Source organism: Coregonus clupeaformis, chromosome 16 (assembly GCF_020615455.1).
Source record: "Coregonus clupeaformis isolate EN_2021a chromosome 16, ASM2061545v1, whole genome shotgun sequence".
In the NCBI taxonomy this organism is placed as follows: Eukaryota; Metazoa; Chordata; class Actinopteri; order Salmoniformes; family Salmonidae; genus Coregonus; species Coregonus clupeaformis.
Window position 1 is genome coordinate 32,710,093 of NC_059207.1, and position 22,483 is coordinate 32,732,575.

Sequence of the window (22,483 nt, forward strand, 5' to 3'; positions counted from 1 at the left end):
CCCAGGTGTCTTTTATACAGGTAACGAGCTGAGATTAGGAGCACACTCTTAAAGGGAGTGCTCCTAATCTCAGCTTGTTACCTGTATAAAAGGCACCTGTCCACAGAAGCAATCAATCAATCAGATTCCAAACTCTCCACCATGGCCAAGACCAAAGAGCTCTCCAAGGATGTCAGGGACAAGATTGTAGACCTACACAAGGCTGGAATGGGCTACAAGACCATCGCCAAGCAGCTTTGTGAGAAGGTGACAACAGTTGGTGCGATTATTCACAAATGGAAGAAACACAAAATTTCAATCTCCCTCGGCCTGGGGCTCCATGCAAGATCTCACCTCGTGGAGTTGCAATGATCATGAGAACGGTGAGGAATCAGCCGAGAACTACACAGGAGGATCTTGTCAATGATCTCAAGGCAGCTGGGACCATAGTCACCAAGAAAACAATTGGTAACACACTACGCCGTGAAGGACTGAAATCCTGTAGCGCCCGCAAGGTCCCCCTGCTCAAGAAAGCACATATACATGCCTGTCTGAAGTTTGCCAATGAACATCTGAATGATTCAGAGGAGAACTGGGTGAAAGTGTTGTGGTCAGATGAGACCAAAATGGAGCTCTTTGGCATCAACTCAACGTGTTTGGAGGAGGAGGAATGCTGCCTATGACCCCAAGAACACCATCGCCACCGTCAAACAAGGAGGTGGAAACATTATGCTTTGGGGGTGTTTTTCTGCTAAGGGGACAGGACAACTTCACCGCATCAAAGGGACGATGGACGGGGCCATGTACCGTCAAATCGTGGGTGAGAACCTCCTTCCCTCAGCCAGGGCATTGAAAATGGGTCGTGGATGGGTATTCCAGCATGACAATGACCCAAAACACACGGCCAAGGCAACAAAGGAGTGGCTCAAGAAGAAGCACATTAAGGTCCTGGAGTGGCCTAGCCAGTCTCCAGACCTTAATCCCATAGAAAATCTGTGGAGGGAGCTGAAGGTTCGAGTTGCCAAACGTCAGCCTCGAAACCTTAATGACTTGGAGAAGATCTGCAAAGAGGAGTGGGACAAAATCCCTCCTGAGATGTGTGCAAACCTGGTGGCCAACTACAAGAAACGTCTGACCTCTGTGATTGCCAACAAGGGTTTTGCCACCAAGTACTAAGTCATGTTTTGCAGAGGAGTCAAATACTTATTTCCCTCATTAAAATGCAAATCAATTTATAAAATTTTTGACACGCGATTTTCAGGATTTTGTTGTTGTTATTCTGTCTCTCACTGTTCAAATAAACCTACCATTAAAATTATAGACTGATCATTTATTTGTCAGTGGGCAAACGTACAAAATCAGCAGGGGATCAAATACTTTTTTCCCCATCACTGTACATACATACATACATACATACATACATACATACACACACACACTTTTACACTCATCATTTGCTGCTGCTACTCTGTTCTTTAAATGTACTATTAATAATAATAATAATAATAATAATAATGTCTAGCCGGATGCCTAGTCACTTTACCCTGTATCATGTACATATCTACCTCAAGTACCTTGTTCCTCTGCACATTGATCTGCTACTGGTAGTCCCTGTACATAGCTCCATTCTTGTGTATTTTATTTCTCGCGTTAGTTATTTTATTTTTTAAACTCTGCATTGTTGGGAAAGGTTTGTGAGCAAGCATTTCACTGTAAAGTCAACACCAGTTGTATTCGGCGCATGTGATAAATACAATTTGAGATCCTGGCCTTAAACCTCAAATAACATGATGCTTAGCACTTCTGGAACCAGCAGGACAAGATCAGTAAACACAAACATCTGTGCATCCTGACAGATGGGTAACAGCACACACAATCTTACATACAATCTTCCCCTTTAACACCATCTACTACACCCCACTTATTTTTTCCAGGTAGTGCTCTGTGGCTATTCCGTGGTATTCAACTCCCACAGAGGAATAGGCCTACTAGGGAAGGGCTATTCACGCAATAGCAGGAAAAGCTATGAGTAAAACAATCTAAACAATAACATTGACCTCTCTCTTCACATAATTTGTATCGTAGTGAACACAACATTTACTGTACATGTAAACACATCTAACAAACAGGCAGTAGAAGGAGCAGTGCGGAACAGCTGGTGCTGGCTGTCGTCACGGCGACATAAGGCGTCAAAGTGAAATCCTGGGAGGGAGGTGCTGAGTCACAGGAGGCATTTTACCGGTCTCTGTTAATTAAATATAACCCAGTTTCTGAGAGGACAGCTACGAGGGGGAGCGGCTGGGGAGGTGTGTAATGGAAAAGTTAGTTTTTGGGGGGGTTCCCTCATGACGCACCAATAATAAGACCCCTTTATATACAAGTGGAAAGAAAATGTTGGGCCCTGGTCAGCCTAAAATACCACATATCACTTTCACAGTCACCTTGACATTGCAGGAACAACGTTAGCCATGACAACCACTCCAAACACAGCTCAGTGCATAGTAAGAACCCCATGAGTGGCTCTACGGGCTTATCTCAGAATCCTGTTAAAATGTCAAAGGGCTTAGGACAATACAGTCTCGTCTGTGTGACTCGTGGTAAGAATTGCCAGCATTGCCACCGGCCTCCCATGACCAGATAGGACGAAAACAGACGTGGACATACCATGACTAGAAAAAAAAAACAAGTAGGAAAATTACAGAATATTGTTAAACAACCATGGAAGCCCAGGGGCCGGCCTCTTGTCTTCCCCACAGGGCAGCCTCCCCATGGTCCAGACAGTGTGCCATGGAGCAATCAGTCATCGCCTCCCCCTGACCCGTGCCCCTCCACAGGCTGAGCAGGAGGGATGCACAGCACAACCTGCCCTGGCCCCGTCCTCTACTCATCATTCCGCTACGAGGAGAGAGTTAAAAATACTCTACACCCACCGAGCATCTCTTCCATCATGTACCTCCTCCTCCTACACCTCCTCCTCCCCAGCAATTCAGGCCTGCTTCCAAAAATGACCCTGGTTTAAGCAGAGAAAAAGAAAGAAACAGAGCTGGATATTGATACTGCTATAACTTTGGTGTACGTGTTAAGCTTCTGAAAGCTTCCTTGATACGCAGCTCAAGTTGAGCAACAAGCAGGTTGTTAATTATCCACCTACTGTGAGCTCTCACTGCACATCAAATCCTGTTGCTAAACCAGCTATCCACTGTAGTACCCCAATGTAAAACACACCTTATTCTGTTTAGTTAGATGAAGTAGAGGGGTGCTGGACTAAATTGTTTTACAATGGAGGAAGGGGATAACCACTGTGATGATTAGACCACTGTGATTAGTTATTGTGACCACAGTTCCCAGCATCCAGGCTGCCAGGTTGTCATTGGTGTAGTATAAACAGATGTTAGAGTGCATGCATTGATTACAGTGAGCTCCTGCACTCCAATACTGTACTAGTAGCCTACAGTACGAGGGCATCATTTGGTTTAGGCTATGTTCTACCGGCCATTGTCCTGCCTCGTTAAGGCCAGAAACCACAGGGTCTCCTTTTAAACTCGGCCCGTCACTCAAATCAACACCATACCTCCACCTGAAACACTGGATGAGGTGAGGTGACCTTGTATGCAAATCACACTTGAATTAATCAGTTAAGTGCCGAGGTAGAATGAAAACTCCCATCGGTGACATTCTGTCCGGGTAGCTTGCTCGAAGAGCTGGAATGAACTGCGTAACAGAGAACGGCCTTATGTAACACAAAGACGGAAGGGAAAAACATCCCTGCTGCATACCATTTTTGTCACGCAGTACATTCATGCAAGTTCAATCAGACCAGGTCTCGTCCTGCTAATGGTTTCCCTGTACCGATGCCAAAGTTGTATTTTAAGCCTGTAATTGAAACACCCCTACTCTTTCTCATTCCTCTCTACGGGTAAAAGTTCCAAAACACATCTTCAAGTCATTTAGCAGTACATCATAGCAAAACTGAACCGGCTAAGCAGGTCAGACTAATGGTGTTAGACGCTGCATAATGTGCTTTACAATGCAGTCAAGCAAAACCCTTCAGGTTTGGAAGAGACCATTTCCACAGAATTACATTAATGTCTCTTACTCCATAATTTAGACCAAAAAAACTTACCACCAAAAGGTGTGTGAATTACCACAGTTCTCATGTATTCATCATTGCCTTGAGTTGAGGTCCTCTGCCACCTATAGCCTAATTAATGTTGTGAATGATATTGCTGCTGTGGCCTGGCAATCAAATCTAATAATATACAGACAATGTAGGAGGAGAGAGACAACACTGTGCATATACTGTGTGATTTTTTGGCCAATGGTTTTTGAAGAGGCAGGAAGTATTGCTCTTCTCCTCTACATTGAGCCCCTAAACCCAGTCTATCCTCTCAGTCACTGCTTCAACAGGAGGTTACCATGGAGACATAGAAGGCTCTGTCATGATTGGCTGCTGGGATGCAGTCAGAGTGAGAGAGGAGACCAGATCCTGCCAGAGCTTCTTCCCCTCTTTCCTCCCTCTCTACAAAGCATGTGACAAATAAATATTTTATTTGATTTACCCCTCACATGTTTCCCCATTCATCAGTTCCATTTCATTTCCATGTTCTCCCTCGTTTCCTTCCCCTCCCTCTTGTTACTATGTTGTGTGACTATATACAGTATGATTCTCACATTCCTCTATGCTATGATGCCAGTGTCTTGGTCTCACAGTGCAGTCCACATCGTGTAAATCCACACAATGCAATTTCCCTCTGACTGTGTGTTATAACATGGCAATAACTTCACAAATAGAACCATATGTGTAGAACTCCTTATATGCTATTTTTATCTCACTGTTTTCTGATTATGAGGGGATTTGAGAACCCCTCCACGGAGTCTCTCTCGTGGTGAAAATCCAATGGAAGACAGGCACTGAATGTGGCACAGTATGAGTCAGACCATTATGATGATCTCGATAACGTGATTGATTTTATGGTGATTATCTAACTTGTTGGGAAGCATGTCCTGCCATCTCTGTCTGAAAATAGAAGTTATAATTGAATGTAGGCAAGTACAATTCATTCACTACTTACTTCAAGCAAGATTTCAAGCAAATGGATCTCATCCACTGGTACACGTAGTAAGCACATAAACCAGATCGGTTATCCTTGACCACTTCACATTTGAGTCATTTAGAAGATGCTCTTATCCAGAGCGACTTACAGCAGCAATTAGGGTTTTTCAACTAGTCGGCTCGGGGATTCGAACCAGCGACCTTTTGATTTCTGACCCAACACTCTTAACCGCTAGGCTACCTGCCACCCCACATGCTAAGCATACAAACAAAAAGAGAGACCGAGAGAAATAAAAGCCTGTGTTGGTGATGTAGACTCAAGAGGTAAAGTGAAGCGTTAGTTAGTTTGGCTGTCCTCCTGCAATGGGGACAGAGGGAAAGAACAAGCTCATTTTTTAAATAATAAATCAAAGTGCAACAGGAGAGGGCAATTCATTTGTCTTAGATTATTCACTATAAAATGTATGCCAAACAAAAACCATTGACTTCAAAGTTCAACAAACCATAAAACTGTATGCACAATAACTACTTAGAAAAATGTACACAGAAAATGTTTACAAAATGTAGTGGAAGAACTGTGCAGATGCAAAGTTTGGTAACAGAATTACAGTAAAATCTCCCTCAGTTGAGTGAGTGGCATTCTGGGAGGGAGGGGTGGACAGGAGGCTAATAGTGTGTGCGTGTGTGTGTGTGTGTGTGTGTGTGTGTGTTAATCCGTTCTTACAGGTGCTCATCAGACATTTCTCTTTTCTTGTTTTGGTTCCGCCGGCAAAGGTGCGCTCATGCTTTCTTAATTTCCTTTCTGGGAGCAATAAACGGAAAGAGCAGAAGCATCATTGACCAGATTAGTTTACACTTCATATTACAGTTACTGTGTGTAATGAGTTTAAGTTAATCATTAATTATATTATTATTAGCCATTCATTCATCATGACACTTGATGATGTTGATACTTGCCATCAGCAATTCAAATCAAATTGTATTTGTCACATGCTCCGAATACAATAGATGTAGACCTTACAGTGAAATGCTTCCTTACAAGCCCTTAACCAGCAATGCAGTTCAAGAAATAGAGTTAAGAAAATATCTACTAAATAAACTAAAGTAAAAAATAAAATAAAACGTAACACAATAAAATAACAACGAGGCTATATACATGGGGTACCGGTACCGAGTCAATGTGCAGGGGTATAGGTTAGTCAAGGTAATTTGTACATGTAGGTAGGGGTAAAGTGGGGTTTTTGCAATGGAATTACGAGGCAATGTTTCTTACATTTACAGAAGGCAAATAATTTATCCAAAACTAAATATAAAAGTGTTGATATTAGTTGGCAGGGGTCTTCAACATTATTTGTATTAACCCCCTTTTTTATGCTGCTGCTACTCTCTGTTTATTATCTATGCATAGTCACTTTACTCCTACCTACATGTACATATGACCTCAATTACCTCGACTAACCCACACATTGACTCGGTACCAGTACCCCCTGTATATAGCCTCGTTATTGTTATTGTGTTACTTTTTTTACTTTAGTTTATTTAGCAAATATTTTCTTACTCTGCATTGTTGGTTAAGGGCTTGTAAGTAAGCATTTCACGGTAAAGTGTAGACCTGTTGTACTCAGTGCAGGTGACTAATAAAATAGTATTTTATTATTGTGTGTTGATGTATTTCTAATGTTGTATTGTCTAAGACCCCTTTTCCATCTGTTTGACCAGAAATCAAAGCCTTTGCTTATTCCTAATTGTTGGGATGGAAAATGGTTGGAAAATGTATATATGCCTTAATTTCAAAAAAATAGACTCTTAGCTTTCATTTGACATGCTCCGAAGAACTTCTCGTTGGTGCTCTTGGGTCTTTTTAGATGGAAATGCCAGAGAGCGAGAGAGAGCGAGAGAGAAGACAAAATAAAGTAATGAGACATAAGAGGGGGAGAAAGAGGGGAGAGAGAGGAAGGAAGAGAAGGAGAAAGGAGAGGAAGGAAGGAAGAGAAGGAGAAAGAGGAGAGGGAGGAAGGAAGAGAAGGAAAGAGGAGAGAGAGGAAGGAAGAGAAGGAGAAAGAGAAGGAGAAAGGAGAGGAAGGAAGGAAGAGAAGGAAAGAGGAGAGAGAGGAAGGAAGAGAAGGAGAAAGAGAAGGAGAAAGGAGAAGAAGGAGGAGAGAGAGGAAGGAAGAGAAGGAGAAAGGAGAGGAAGGAAGGAGAAAGAGGAGAGGGAGGAAGGAAGATAAGGAGAAAGGAGAGGAAGGAAGGAAGAGAAGGAAAGAGGAGAGAGAGGAAGGAAGAGAAGGAAAGAGGAGAGAGAGGAAGGAAGAGAAGGAGAAAGAGGAAGAAGGAAGGAGAAAGAGGAGGAAGGAAGGAAGAGAAGGAAAGAGGAGAGAGGAAGGAAGAGAAGGAGAAAGAGAAGGAGAAAGGAGAAGAAGAAAGAGGAGAGAGAGGAAGGAAGAGAAGGAGAAAGGAGAGGAAGAAAGGAAGAGACGGAGAAAGAGGAGAGGGAGGAAGGAAGAGAAGGAGAAAGGAGAGGAAGGAAGAGAAGGAGAAAGAGGAGAGGAGAGGAAGGAAGGAAGAGATGGAGAAAGAGGAGAGAGAGGAAGGAAGGAAGAGAAGGAGAAAGAGGAGAGGAAAGAAGGAAGAGAAGGAGAAAGAGGAGAGGAAGGAAGGAAGAGAAGGAGAAAGGAGAGGAAGAAAGGAGAAAGAGGAGAGGAAGGAAGGAGAAAGGAGAGGAAGGAAGGAAGAGAAGGAAAGAGGAGAGAGGAAGGAAGAGAAGGAGAAAGAGAAGGAGAAAGGAGAAGAAGAAAGAGGAGAGAGAGGAAGGAAGAGAAGGAGAAAGGAGAGGAAGGAAGGAAGAAAGAGAAGGAGAAAGAGGAGAGGGAGGAAGGAAGAGAAGGAGAAAGGAGAGGAAGGAAGGAAGAGAAGGAAAGAGGAGAGAGAGGAAGGAAGAGAAGGAGAAAGGAGAGGAAGGAAGGAAGAGAAGGAGAAAGAGGAGAGAGGAAGGAAGAGAAGGAGAAAGGAGAGGAAGGAAGGAAGAGAAGGAGAAAGAGGAGAGGGAGGAAGGAAGAGAAGGAGAAAGGAGAGGAAGGAAGAGAAGGAGAAAGGAGAGGAAGGAAGAGAAGGAGAAAGGAGAGGAAGGAAGGAAGAGAAGGAAAGAGGAGAGAGAGGAAGGAAGAGAAGGAGAAAGGAGAGGAAGGAAGGAAGAGATGGAGAAAGAGGAGAGAGAGGAAGGAAGGAAGAGAAGGAGAAAGAGGAGAGGAAAGAAGGAAGAGAAGGAGAAAGAGGAGAGGAAGGAAGGAAGAGAAGGAGAAAGGAGAGGAAGAAAGGAGAAAGAGGAGAGGAAGGAAGGAGAAAGGAGAGGAAGGAAGGTAGAGAAGGAAAGAGGAGAGAGGAAGGAAGAGAAGGAGAAAGAGAAGGAGAAAGGAGAAGAAGAAAGAGGAGAGAGAGGAAGGAAGAGAAGGAGAAAGGAGAGGAAGGAAGGAAGAAAGAGAAGGAGAAAGAGGAGAGAGAGGAAGGAAGAGAAGGAGAAAGGAGAAGAAGAAAGAGGAGAGAGAGGAAGGAAGAGAAGGAGAAAGGAGATGAAGGAAGGAAGAGAAGAAGAAAGAGGAGAGAGAGGAAGGAAGAGAAGGAGAAAGGAGAGGAAGGAAGGAAGAGAAGGAGAAAGAGGAGAGAGAGGAAGGAAGAGAAGGAGAAAGAGAGGAGAGCCCATAAGGCCGTGACGCCAAGACCTCCGTCAGAGAAAAAGAGAGGGCAAGGGATGGGTGAGGAGGGTGGATGCTGGTTTATTTATAGAGATGAGATGCCTATTTTACTTCTTCATTTATAAAATTACAGCGGTAAATCAGCCCTCATCCTGAGAGATTTGAGCTCAGAGCTCCCCACAGTGTGCCACTATTCAGGGCTATTAAAAAAACGCTGTTCCCCTCACTGGGCTCCCAGGCTTTGGAGCGGCATAGCTGCACCAAACACAGCAGCAGCACCACAACAACCCACAGGCCACTTACGCAACAGGCTAGCACACTCCTCCACCCGCTTAAAACTCAACCAAGGAACAACACACAGAACAGAGTGCTTATCTCTACCTGGGTATTTTTGGTCTTCTCAGGAGATGAGCAAAGGAATTTCTTGACACAGAAACCTCTTACTTTTAGGCCTATACATAATCACAGTCTTCCTCTGCATAGAAACCACGGTTGACTGAGTGTACGCTATAAGACACACCGCTCCATACATCTATAAATGACATTGTAGTCATGCCTGAACAATCTCAAATCAAAAATGTATGTAACAATGAAACAGGTATCCACAGGTCTATGATATAGAGAGATACACAGAGAGGTCCACAGACAGTGAGTAATGGCAGAAATATGGATTGGTTTTGGTAAGCATGTAGAATATAAAAAATGGAGAACCATGTTCTTCAATCATCTTAACATCTGGGCAACCATAACTCATTTCAGACAAGAAAATTGTTCACCTGCACAAGGAGTAGGCCTAAACGACCCTAATGGCTTATTTTCCAGGCAGAATCCACCAAATAACTAAAAGAGAAACACATGGGACATTGTTGTGATGTCTCATTCACTTCTTGGTGTCAGTATGCACTACTGATGTGGTCACAGTCTTCCCAGAAGGGTACTACTCAGTGTAGTGCGGAATTTCTTTCACTCCAGTATCTCCAGTTCATCGGGCCTCTGTGCTGTGGTCAACATTTTTACTCTAGAGAGGGCCCTGCTTTAGTCACTTGAGCCTCTTCAAATCATACAAGTTTCTCAGCATACAGAGCCTTAAAAATCCAACAGCCCTGTCTGTGTGACGACACATCCCAGAGGGGCCCCCGATGGTTCTGACGAGGGCCACACTCTCTATTCACAACTGTGAATAGAAGGAGAGGCCAGAGGAGTAGCCACCTTGGAGTGACACGGAACCCGGTGGCACAGGGAGCGAGAGGATAATGTGGATACTTCCGACAGCAGCGTACGCTCAGGGAAAATAGTGGAGGACGAGGTGAGGGTGGAGGAGATGCTGGGGGTGGGTTGTGTCTATTTTTAGCTACATATAAGTCAGGTGTCTGCGGCCAGTGGAAAAGAACGAGGAGCGCGGATAAAGTGACAAGAAGCAGCGCTGCCGCTTTTATTTTCCATGATCCCTGTGAGTCAGAGCGCCGACAGACACACTGCACAGGGAGAGGGAAAACGCAGACAAACTGACAGACATCCACACAGTCAGGCATATACAGTAAAGGAGAGAGGGGGACAAAGAAAATCCAATATACAAATATGAAAAAAAGTGTTTTGTTTGTGAGGCTGTGAGTTAGTGTGAAGGCCTACCTCACAGTCCGGTAACAGATAGGCCTAGGCACAGGAGGACCACAGAACGGTGTGATGAGTGGGGGGCGGCAACATCACTCATTTTAAGCAGAGCATGGAACTAGCTGATTAGATTTGTCAATCCAGCATCTACCAGGGGATTGAGGTCCTTGCTTCGTTTGAGGGGGCCTAATTGCATTTTCTGCTTTAATAGCTGTGCACTTCCCTGATGGAGATGGTGGGTCCCAGAGTACCTGGGCTCGTCACCTCTCTCCAACCAGCCCTTTAGAATGACACCACATAACACAGCTTCATTGGACAAGACATGTCACTCCCACAAAGGATTTGGCTGCAAATTTGACAAGAACCTACCCCACAAAACATGATGTACAGATGCCTCTACAAGCCGGACAAGGCAACACACACCCCCACCTCCCAAACTTAAAACTCAATACCATTTAGGGCAAAACAACACTACAGAGGCAAACTGCAGGCTTCACAGAACACAGTACATTCTCACCAGATACCTCTGCAACCTTTTTTAGCTGGGATAGCTACAGGTTCCATAAAACATCATGACACACGTGATTCAATACAGGTCTAAGATTGAATCGTACTACACTGGCTCTGACGCTCATCGGATGTGGCAGGGCTTGAAAACTATTACAGACTACAAAGGGAAGCACAGCCGCGAGCTGCCCAGTGACACAAGCCTACCAGACGAGCTAAACCACTTCTATGCTCGCTTCGAGGCAAGCAACACTGAAGCATGCATGAGAGCACCAGCTGTTCCGGATGACTATGTGATCACGCTCTCCGTAGCCGATGTGAGTAAGACTTTTAAGCAGGTCAACATTCACAAGGCCGCAGGGCCAGACGGATTACCAGGACGTGTACTCCGAGCATGTGCTGACCAACTGGCAAGTGTCTTCACTGACATTTTCAACATGTCCCTGACTGAGTCTGTAATACCAACATGTTTCAAGCAGACCACCATAGTCCCCGTGCCCAAGGACTCTAAGATAACCTGCCTAAATGACTACCGACCCGTAGCACTGACGTCTGTAGCCATGAAGTGCTTTGAAAGGCTGGTCATGGCTCACATCAACAGCATTACCCCAGAAACCCTAGACCCACTCCAATTTGCATACCGCCCCAACAGATCCACAGATGATGCAATCTCTATTGCACTCCACACTGCCCTTTCCCACCTGGACAAGAGGAACACCTACGTGAGAATGCTATTCATTGACTACAGCTCAGCATTCAACACCATAGTGCCCTCAAAGCTCATCACTAAGCTAAGGATCCTGGGACTAAACACCTCCCTCTGCAACTGGATCCTGGACTTCCTGACGGGCCGCCCCCAGGTGGTAAGGGTAGGTAACAACACATCTGCCACACTGATCCTCAACACGGGGGGCCCCTCAGGGGTGCGTGCTCAGTCCCCTCCTGTACTCTCTGTTCACCCATGACTGCATGGCCAGGCACGACTCCAACACCATCATTAAGTTTGCCGACGACACAACAGTGGTAGGCCTGATCACCGACAACGATGAGACAGCCTATAGGGAGGAGGTCAGAGATCTGGCCGTGTGGTGCCAGGACAACAACCTCTCCCTCAACGTGACCAAGACAAAGGAGATGATTGTGGACTACAGGAAAAAAAAAGAGGACTGAGCACGCCCCCATTCTCATCGACGGGGCTGTAGTGGAACAGGTTGAGAGCTTCAAGTTCCTTGGTGTCCACATCACCAACGAACTATCATGGTCAAACACACCAAGACAGTCGTGAAGAGGGCACGACAAAGCCTATTCCCCCTCAGGAGACTAAAAAGATTTGGCATGGGTCCTCAGATCCTCAAAAATTTCTACAGCTGCACCATCGAGAGCATCCTGACTGGTTGCATCACCGCCTGGTATGGCAACTGCTTGGCCTCCGACTGCAAGGCACTACAGAGGGTAGTGCGTACGGCCCAGTACATCACTGGGGCAAAGCTTCCTGCCATCCAGGACCTCTATACCAGGCGGTGTCAGAGGAAGGCCCTCAAAATTGTCAAAGACTCCAGCCACCCTAGTCATAGACTGTTCTCTCTGCTACCGCACGGCAAGCGGTACCGGAGTGCCAAGTCTAGGTCCAAAAGACTTCTCAACAGCTTCTACCCCCAAGCCATAAGACTCCTGAACAGCTAATCATGGCTACCCGGACTATTTGCACTGCCCCCCACCCCATCCTTTTTACGCTGCTGCTACTCTGTTAAGTATTTATGCATAGTCACTTTAACTCTACCCACATGTACATATTACCTCAACTACCTCAACTAGCCGGTGCCCCCGCTACATTGACTCTGCAACGGTACCCCCTGTATATATAGCCTCCCTACTGTCACTTTATTTTACTTCTGCTCTTTTTTTTCTCAACACTTTTTTTTGTTGTTGTTTTATTTTTACTTTTTTTGTTTAAAATAAATGCACTGTTGGTTAAGGGCTGTAAGTAAGCATTTCACTGTAATGTCTGCACCTGTTGTATTCGGCGCATGTGACCAATAAAATTTGATTTGATTTGATTTGATTAGAGAACTAACATTAAAAAGGTTAAAGAAAATTACAATTTGGATTAAAAAAACATTTTTTTCAAGAAATTATCAAATAGTTTGACAACCCTGTTTGTAAGCTTTTAAATGATATCAAACTCAACAGTTCATATTTTCCAGTGATAAAGACATGGATGTCTCATGGTAGGGTGATGTATGCAAAATGGGTGAATTTATGCACTTCCATCTCCTAAATGTTTCGGCATTCAGGTCAAAAATATTACTTTCTGACCACTTCTACCATGGACAAATATATATAAAAAGTTGTTCAACTCAGGTGTGCAGTCAAAAAGGGATTGAAATTAAATGAAACTACCCAGGAGAGAGGATGTGGATTACACAGGTGAGGGATAAAAACGTAATAATAATCCACCCTGCACCATAGACTTAGGCTAAAACTTCAGTGGGGAAGGAGACAGTACTTGGCACCCAAGTAAATGATGATGGCGCATTTAAAATATTGTCACGACAACCACCTCAAGGACCAACCGTGGTAAAAATGTTACATTAAAACAAGGAGGCTTGTTGTAATAAACTCTGGTACTCAGAGGCACAAATGCAAATGTCACTTACAACAGCACATATATAGAAACACAGGAAGAAACTTTACGTAAATCTGTGGTCTATCTTCATAGTCACATTATGAAGCAGCCCATCTCTGAAGTCATGAAGAACATGCAGATATTCATTCAACTCATGACACATTTTTTTAACCAGTAGAACAATGCACTTTTTACATTTCTTACACAGCAGCCAATGAACTGTGGTAAGAGAAGAACCATGTGTCAATGACATCAACGCCTGTAGCTAACATATTTTGCTGACTAGTACCATACAAAATTGATAGAGCCACAGTCTTTGGTCAATAAGGTTGACGAGGAACGCATGGAATGTGGACACATCAGAGGTCATAAAAGTGAGATTGTGGTCCTTTCAGTTCAACTAGCTACATAAACGCCTGTATATCTCAGACACTATGCACTGCATCTTATCTGGCCCATAGAGATAATGCATCCTCCAGGGGGAGTGGCGGTGCATGGGAGGGAGTGTGAGAGTAGCGGAAGGGTGGGGCTCAGGAAAGGGAAAGAGGATACCTAGTCAGTCAGTTGTACAACTGAATGCATTCAACCCAAATGTGTCTTCCGCATTTAACCTAACCCCTCTGAATCAGAGTGGTGCGGGGGGCTGCCTTAAAATCGACGTTCACGTCATCTGAGGCTGATATAGTCAGGCCAAGACGCTCTCCTGCCCCTCTCACCTTTATTTTGCTCCGGTACAAAATAGAACTTGCATGAGTGCCAGTGGGAAATTACACATGTCAAAGCCAGAAATACACTCAAGGAATTAAGAGGCGCTCCAGGTTACCCTGTATCTTGCTGGCCACACAGAAACACCCAACACACACACAAATCAACAAGCAAATGAAGACACATAGACCTACACACACACAAACATAAACACACAGGAACACAGCCTAGTTAGTTATTGATGTGGACTTGGTGACTGAGAAGAGGTTGTTACTTGAGAATGATTCAGTTACAGTGATAGCCTCTGACAAGCCAAAGCAGAATAAAAAAATGAACATAGTCCAGTAAATGGTCGCTGAGTAAACACATATAGAAATATTTTACTTCAGTACAATTAGGACATATATTGAAACCAGTTGTGCACATAGAGTACATAACATGAAAGTTGCGCTTAACATGAAGCACCTCTTACAAACCATCTAAGGAGTTTCCCCAAGAAGGAACATTTAGGCTGTAAGCTCGTTTGTGTTGAGTCTGTGCACTCTGCGATCTACGCTCATCATGCTCTCTACTCAGAGATCTCATGGTATCTTGTATCTAATCAGCTCAAATTATACAGAGGTTCAAAAGGAACAAAAACATGCACCGCACAGCTCTGAAAGTCTAGAAAATCTAAACTGACAGGAAGTGTGTCTTGTTTTGTTTCCTGAATGCAAATCTGATTATGCCAGTAACGCAGAAAACACTGGTGTTCTAGATAGGCTGAGTGGGGGAGTGATATTTAACGCATTTTATTACAATGTAGGCCTATGTTACAGCTCCAAAAGTAGCATGAATTAAGCAGAGGCTTAATTCAAACATTAGCATGGCAACAATTCAAGTTGATGCCTTTTGACAAGGACATCAACAGATAATTGTATTTGAAGGTCTTCTTATAAACTGCTTATGAACATACTTTTTATTAGGCTAAATGGAGTCAATAAAATATACAATGCTGTTTGGCCATGACTTATTACAGGTCCTACTAATGAATTGCTTTAAGTAAACATGCATTTACCATGTTGATATATACAGTACCAGTCAAAAGTTTGGACACACCTACTCATTCAAGGGTTTTTCTTTATTTTGACTATTTTCTACATTGTAGAATAATAGTGAAGACATCACAACTATGAAATAACACATATGGAACCATGTAGTAACCAAAAAAGGTGTTAAACAAATCAAAATATATTTTATTTGACATTCTTCAAATTAGCCACACTTTGCCTTGTTGACAGCTTTGCACACTCTTGGCATTCTCTCAACCAGCTTCACCTGGAATGCTTTTCCAACAGTCTTGAAGGAGTTCCGACATATGCTGACCACTTGTTGGCTGCTTTTCCTTCACTCTGCGGTCCAACTCATCCCAAACCATCTCAATTGGGTTGAGGTTGGGTGATTGTGGAGGCCAGGTCATCTGATGCAGTACTCCATTACTCTCCTTCTTGGTAAAATAGCCCTTACACAGCCTGGGAGGTGTGTTGGGTCATTGTCCTGTTGAAAAACAAATGATAGTCCCACTAAGCCCAAACCAGATGGGATGGCAAATCGCTGCAGAAAGCTGTGGTAGCCATGCTGGTTAAGTGTGCCTTGAATTCTAAGTAAATCACAAACAGTGTCACTAGCAAAGCACCCCCACACCATAACACATCCTCCTCCATGCTTTACGGTGTGAAATACACATGCGGAGATCATCCGTTCACCCACACCGCGTCTCACAAAGACACGGCGGTTGGAACCAAAATTCTGAAATTTGAACTCCAGACCAAAGGACACATTTCCACCGGTCTAATGTCTATTGCTCGTGTTTCTTGGCCCAAGCAAGTCTCTTCTTCTTATTGGTGTCCTTTAGTAGTGGTTTCTTTGCAGCAATTCCACCATGAAGGCCTGATTCACAGTCTCCTCTGAACGGTTGACGTTGAGATGTGTCTGTTACTTGACCTCTGAAGCATTTATTTGGGCTGCAATTTCTGAGGCTTGTAACTCTAATGAACTTATCCTCTGCATCAGAGGTGTCTCTGGGTCTTTCTTTCCTGTGGCGGTCCTCATGAGAGGCAGTTTCATCGTAGCGCTTGATGGTTTTTGCGACCGCACTTGAAGAAACTTTCAAAGTTCTTGAAATTTTCCGAATTGACTGACCTTCATTTCTTAAAGTAACGATGGACTGTCATTTCTCTTCGCTTATTTGAGCTTTTCTTGCCATAATATGGACTTGGTATTTTACAAAATAGGGCTATCTTCTGTATACCCCCCCCTACATTGTCACAACACCACTGATTGGCTCAAACACATTAAGAAGGAAAGAAATTCCACAAATTAACTTTTAAGAAGGCACACCTGTTCATTGAAATTCATTCCAGGTGACTACCTCATGAAGCTGGTTGAGAGAATGCCAAGAGCGTGCAAAGCTGGTTCGAATCCAGGCTCTGTCGTAGCCGGCCGTGACCGGAAGACCCATGGGGCGGCGCACAATTGGCCCAGCATCGTCCAGGGTAGGGGAGGGAATGGCCGGCAGGGATGTAGCTCAGTTGGTAGAGCATGGCGTTTGCAACGCCAGGGTTGTGGGTTCGATTCCCACGGGGGGCCAGTATGAAAATGTATGCACTCACTAACTGTAAGTCGCTCTGGATAAGAGCGTCTGCTAAATTATGTAAATGTAATGTAAATATTTGAAGAATCTGAAATACAAAATATATTTTGATTTGTTTAACACTTTTTTGGTTACTACATGATTCCATATGTGTTATTTCATAGTTTTGATGTCTTCACTATTATTCTACAATGTAGAAAATAGTAAAAATAAAGAAAAACCCTTGAATGAATAGGTGTTCTAAAACTTTTGACCAGTAGTGTGTGTGACATTTGTTTTGATTTAGAATGCACCATTATCATGCACCTGTCTCGAAACAGGTCATCTATGCACTTAAATAGCGAATGGAGGACGCTTTTCCCGTGGTTCATTTTCATGCCAGCCAGGTAGGCTATACTGCTTATCTTTACAACAGAAATGTGCTTAATATTAGGAAAGTTGAGAAATAAATAAAGTAGGCCTAGCCAATAGAAAGCTGATCCTCCTCTTTTTAATATAGAGGCCATCACTGTTTTCTCGCGCAATTTCTTAGCCTATAGAAATGTTGCGCAACATGAGCTCATGGGCTCTCATTAAGTGTTTGATTAGATTTTCGATTACATTTGCATTGATGTCAGAGTGATTAGAGGGACAATAGAGTGCTGAGTACCAGGCAGTTAACAAGTTTGGTAGGCTACTAATGACCAGCAGAAACATCAAAGCTTGGAGAAGCCTAATTACCGTCACTAAATGGAATTGTGATACAGTGATTTATAAATTAAATAATCTGTCTGTAAACAATTGTTGGAAAAATTACTTGTGTCATGCACAAAGTAAATGTCCTAACAGACTTGCCAAAACTATAGTTTGTTAACAAGAAATTTGTGGAGTGGTTGAAAAACGAGTTTTAATGACTCCAACCTAAGTGTATGTAAACTTCAACTGTATAAATAAATCAATGACCTTACGACTTTAAATCACGATACAAAACTAGTTCCCACAAGCCCAGCATGGATAACTGATCTGTGCAAAATTGCAGTATGAATTATATTTCTCTGCTTGAAATGACACCCACCCTGTATTCTATAGCATGCTGTGTCTCAACCTATGGCAGGCACAACAAACACCTCAGATTATGGAAATTAGGGTCTAAACTACAACATATGCAAAAAATAAAAAATAGGTGTTTAAGCGTTAAGATAATTGATGTTAAAGGTTAAAAAAACGACAATTCTTGTCAAAAAAAAGAAGCTTTTAAATGATATCAAAACTCAACTGTCAATCTTTTCCAGTGATAATGATGTGATGTTGTCATTTGCATGTTTTGTATTGTTTATAAAATAAAATAGTATTTTAAAAAATAAAGAAAAATATATATATATAGTAGAATACACCAGGTGCAATTTCAAAATGTGGTTGTGCATCAGCAGTTTCTCTCGTTATGTCAGTCACTGACAGTCACTCAATTTGCCCATGTCAACTAAAACATTTTAGATTGGTAATTTTGCTGGATTGACTAATCTAAACATGTAGTCACTCTCACTCAGATATCATATTAAAAAATGTATTTACGCCCCATGGCAAAATGGGTAGAATTGCAGCAAATTCACTTAGGGCCCCCAAAAAGGCTAGGGCCGGCTCTGACTGCATGTGTGGGTATACAGACCCACAGCGGCCCCTCAGGATGAGTTCAATTATTTTGTGGCCCACAGTTGCCCATCCCTGTTCTAGAGATAAGCATGGGTTGGGCTAAGGTATGCATGATGAATTAGTACTGAATCCAAGCTGCAGATTCTCAAGACATTAAAGGTAGTGTTCCAATTTTATTAACAACTCGCATGTGCAACATGTTACACAATCTTCAGATGATAACAAGCACCACTACAAGTGACAGGCTGAGGCAACAATGATACTGTTCCCCAAACCAATTACCAGACAGAGGGAATACATTTACATTTACATTTTCAGGAATAGTTTGAAGTGTTATAATGCGTCTCTTTTCAACAGCATTCAACAAATCCAGAGTTGTTAATTAGTTCTCTCCTGCATTAATTGATCTATTTAGTGTGCTGATGAAGAGATTGTTGATGGTGACTTGTTGACTGCCTTTCTTGGATGTGGTAGCCGTTTCTCAGGCTCCTCTCCGGAATCGAACCCTCATTCCCCCGTTATGGCATCGCATCATTCACCTACTACTACTAGACATACACTTACATCTGAGCGTGAGTTATGATGAAAACATGGTGAACATTTCATATGCAATTGGATATTGAATTGCTGTTCTCTGTGGGGGGAAAGGACTGAAATTGTTCCGAGATTTTCACTGTGATCCAAAGTAAACCCACCTTCTTTACACCAAGGCAGTTACCTAGCAACATCGCGGCATGGTATTCACAAATTAATGGCTTCCCATGCTCGTCACATACCCTGCATAAAAATGATAAACACCAGTACGCTGAAATAGAATACTATATCACTCACCCAAAATCAAAGTTCATTGGCCCGTTCCCTCGGTTTTTTTTCAAGAGCGCGTGCTGATTCCTATACTCAGCAGACATAGAAGTAGAATACAAGGTGGCATTTAATACCAGCTTGAAATGTTACAATGTAGCCCACAATTAATTGAGACAGTTTCCTTTCCTTCGTCTTGAGGCCGTTTGATAGTTTAACGACTTCATGTACAACAGGAATTAGGGACAGCTCATCATCTGTCTCGAGCTGCATCCGAGTCCTCAAATTTCCTTGCCCAAATAACTACGGTGGCCCTAAGCTTTATGGTAGTTAACCGACGGAAAAGCCATGTACTGAACGTCCTTGACTTCCCTGTATCCAGTAGTAATTGACACACGAGTTGCCTTCTGCCTTCACTTCAGTTCCCCCTCAAGCGAAAGAGACGCTCAGAAAGTGCAGCGGATTCAAACACTGGTAAAAGCGAAGTCCGTATATCCTCCTGAATCAAGAGTATAGCGAAAATATGGTGATTACACTCGCCATCCTGAGCTTCGGAGAGCGGTCAAGTCTTGTTCGCTATTAGTGAACCACAGCTATGAACTTGGTTCCCTCTCGCACTCAGGTCAAATGGAATGCGCCTCCTGTTGGCCAAATGATCGTGCAGAACCCATTTCCGCAAACAGAGCAATATGATGCATTCTTATGAAAGGATAAAGTGACGTCAAGGAAAAATTCAGCTTGTGCATATGACAGTGGTAATGTTATAGCTATACAATGAACATGGACTCATAACATAGTAAATGTAAATCTGTCTCCCCCATTTGCATGATATCTTACGTTTCATATGGTATGTATTAATTTGTGGATGTCCATCATATATTTCAAATTATATGTTACGAATTTGCAATACAAATTATATGTTACGAATTTAAATTTCTTGTTTCTAGGTGGCTAACGTTAACATTAGCTAGGCTATTATAATGGAAAGGGTTAGGGGTTAAGGTTAGGGTTAGGCAACCTGGTCTCAGAGCATTTCGTATTATTCCGCACGTAAATCTGAGAGACACCATTTCGTATGAGATGTTAAATTTCGTATGGTATTTATTAATTTGTGGATGTCCATCACCCATTTCGTATGATATGTTACAAATTACAATTCGTATTATATGTTTTGAATTTGCAAAACGTACAATATGTTACGAATTTGCTAAATATACTACATGTTAAGAATTCTAGCTAGGCGGCTAAGTGGCTAACGTTAGCTAGCTGGCTAACGTTAGCTAGGCTAGGGGTTAGGGTTAAGGTTAGGGTTAAGTTCAGGAGTTAGGTTAAAGGGTTAGGGGACGGGTTAGCTAAAATGGTTAAGGTTAGGGTTAGGGGAAGGGTTAGCTAACATACTAAGTAGTTGCAAAGTAGCTAATTAGCTACAATTCTAAAGTTGCCCATGATGAGATTTGAACACGCAACCTTTGGGTTGCTAGAAGTTAGCTAAAATGGTTGCTAGAAGTTCACATTATATGCACATAACCATACCAAACGTAACATAGCAGATTAATTAGTTTCTCGGATTTACGTGTACTATGTTACGTCTAGTCTATGAGATCAGGCTGGGTTAGGAGTTAGGTTAAAGGGTGAGGGGAAGGGGAAGGGTTAGCTAACATGCTAAGTAAATTAGTTGCAAAATTGCTAATTAGCTAAAATGCAAAAGTTGTCCATGATGAGATTAGACCACGGAACCTTTGGCGCGTTCGCTTTATATGCTAATAATAACAAAGCAAGTTTATCGGAACACTTTGCTATACTCATTCACTGGCGCTGCAGTGCTGGTTGTAGCGTGTGGAGGTAGGGCGAACGTGCATTTTGTGGCTTATACAAGGTGTTGAACAAAGTGTTGACAGTGCTGCTGACTAACAATTTAAACATTAATTTACACATAAAAACAGCAGCTCTTTGCTGTATTCATTGAGTCGCTCTCTAGTCAGAGTTTTGAAATCTCACAGTATCAGCTTCGCTGTGCAATCGAGGCTTTTTACAGTCTATGGCTCAAGGAAACTGCAGTCACGGCGATCTGAGCTATCTGATTGGCCATCGGTAAACTATAAATGCACTTGATTTGCTTTCTGGGCCTGCCGGGTAGGCTGAGATCTAGCTTCAGACACATGAAATGGTTCAAAATGGGAACACTTTGCCTTCCCGGCGCTAGGGCTGCTGAATCTACCGACAAAGCGCGAAACGAATAAAAAAAATAGGAACGCAAGGCTTTATCATTGGCTTTTTTACAGAAATGTTCGGTGACTGGAACGCCTTGGAGATCGACCGGTTGGTGATCACTGCTTTAAGGCAACATGGGGCCTTGCAGACAGATGTTGTTGCATTGTTTATAGCCAGACCTTTATATATATGGTCTATGAGCCAAACCCACAGAAACCTTCTCACTTGTGTGACATAATATGGATGCAACAGATAGGAGAATCAAGCTCCTCCTAAACAAAACTGAGAGTCACCTGATCCAATCTGTTTGTGGTGTCTAAGGGAATAGTACTCCATTATCAACCAAATTGCATTGGTTTTAAAAATGTGAAATATCACACATAATCCCACACTGTCATCCCAGATCCTACCACTAATGGATCAACAGAAGATTGTTGGGCTGGGAGCAAGGGAGGGTGAAGGGTGCTTGGTCAACATCTGGAATGTGCATGGTAGTCTTCATCAGGCCCAGGCTGCTCTGCTGTCCATTATATGAGAGATAATGCCTATTACTATTATCTATACTTTCGTCACACATTCACAAAAACACTAGATAAATCTACTTCCCTCACAGACCAAAGTTTGATTGTGAATAGGTCAACAAATTCTAGCATATGGAGGGTGATGTCTTACTGTTTCCCCAAACAGATGTAGACTTTACCCTTTGCCAAAGTTTCACAATTGTTTAGAAGGAGTGCAAGGGCGAATTAAGTTATTGCACACGTGCACTTCACAGAGTAGCTGTTCCATAACGGAAATATGCAAATAAATGCTAGCACGCGCCAATAGGATCCCACTAGTAATAATAATAAAATAATAATGCCATTTAGCAGACGCTTTTATCCAAAGCTCGTGATTGGTTCTGCCAACCTCCTTGCTTGTTTCGGCCCATTATGATTAATTTGCTCCCATTGGAAACGACAGGCTCTGGTCTATCTTGGGTTAGTTATACAAATCTTTGACTGAGGTGTTGGTCCGTCTTATACTCCACTCCAGGTGGT

General features: G+C 42.9%; 1 protein-coding gene across 3 annotated transcripts in view; it reads right to left on the reverse strand.

Moving 5' to 3' along the window:
• LOC121584873 (membrane-associated phosphatidylinositol transfer protein 2) overlaps positions 1 to 20,052 on the reverse strand; it is a 65,637-nt gene extending 45,585 nt beyond the window's left edge. For 2 of the 3 annotated variants that reach the window (XM_041901064.2, XM_041901063.2), the window contains exon 1: positions 19,263 to 20,052. The gene's annotated coding sequence lies outside the window, so the exon portion shown is untranslated. The remainder of the gene's footprint in view (positions 1 to 19,262) is intronic. The other variant, XM_041901065.2, reaches the window with a different exon arrangement.
• Between the last annotated feature and the right edge of the window lie 2,431 nt (positions 20,053 to 22,483).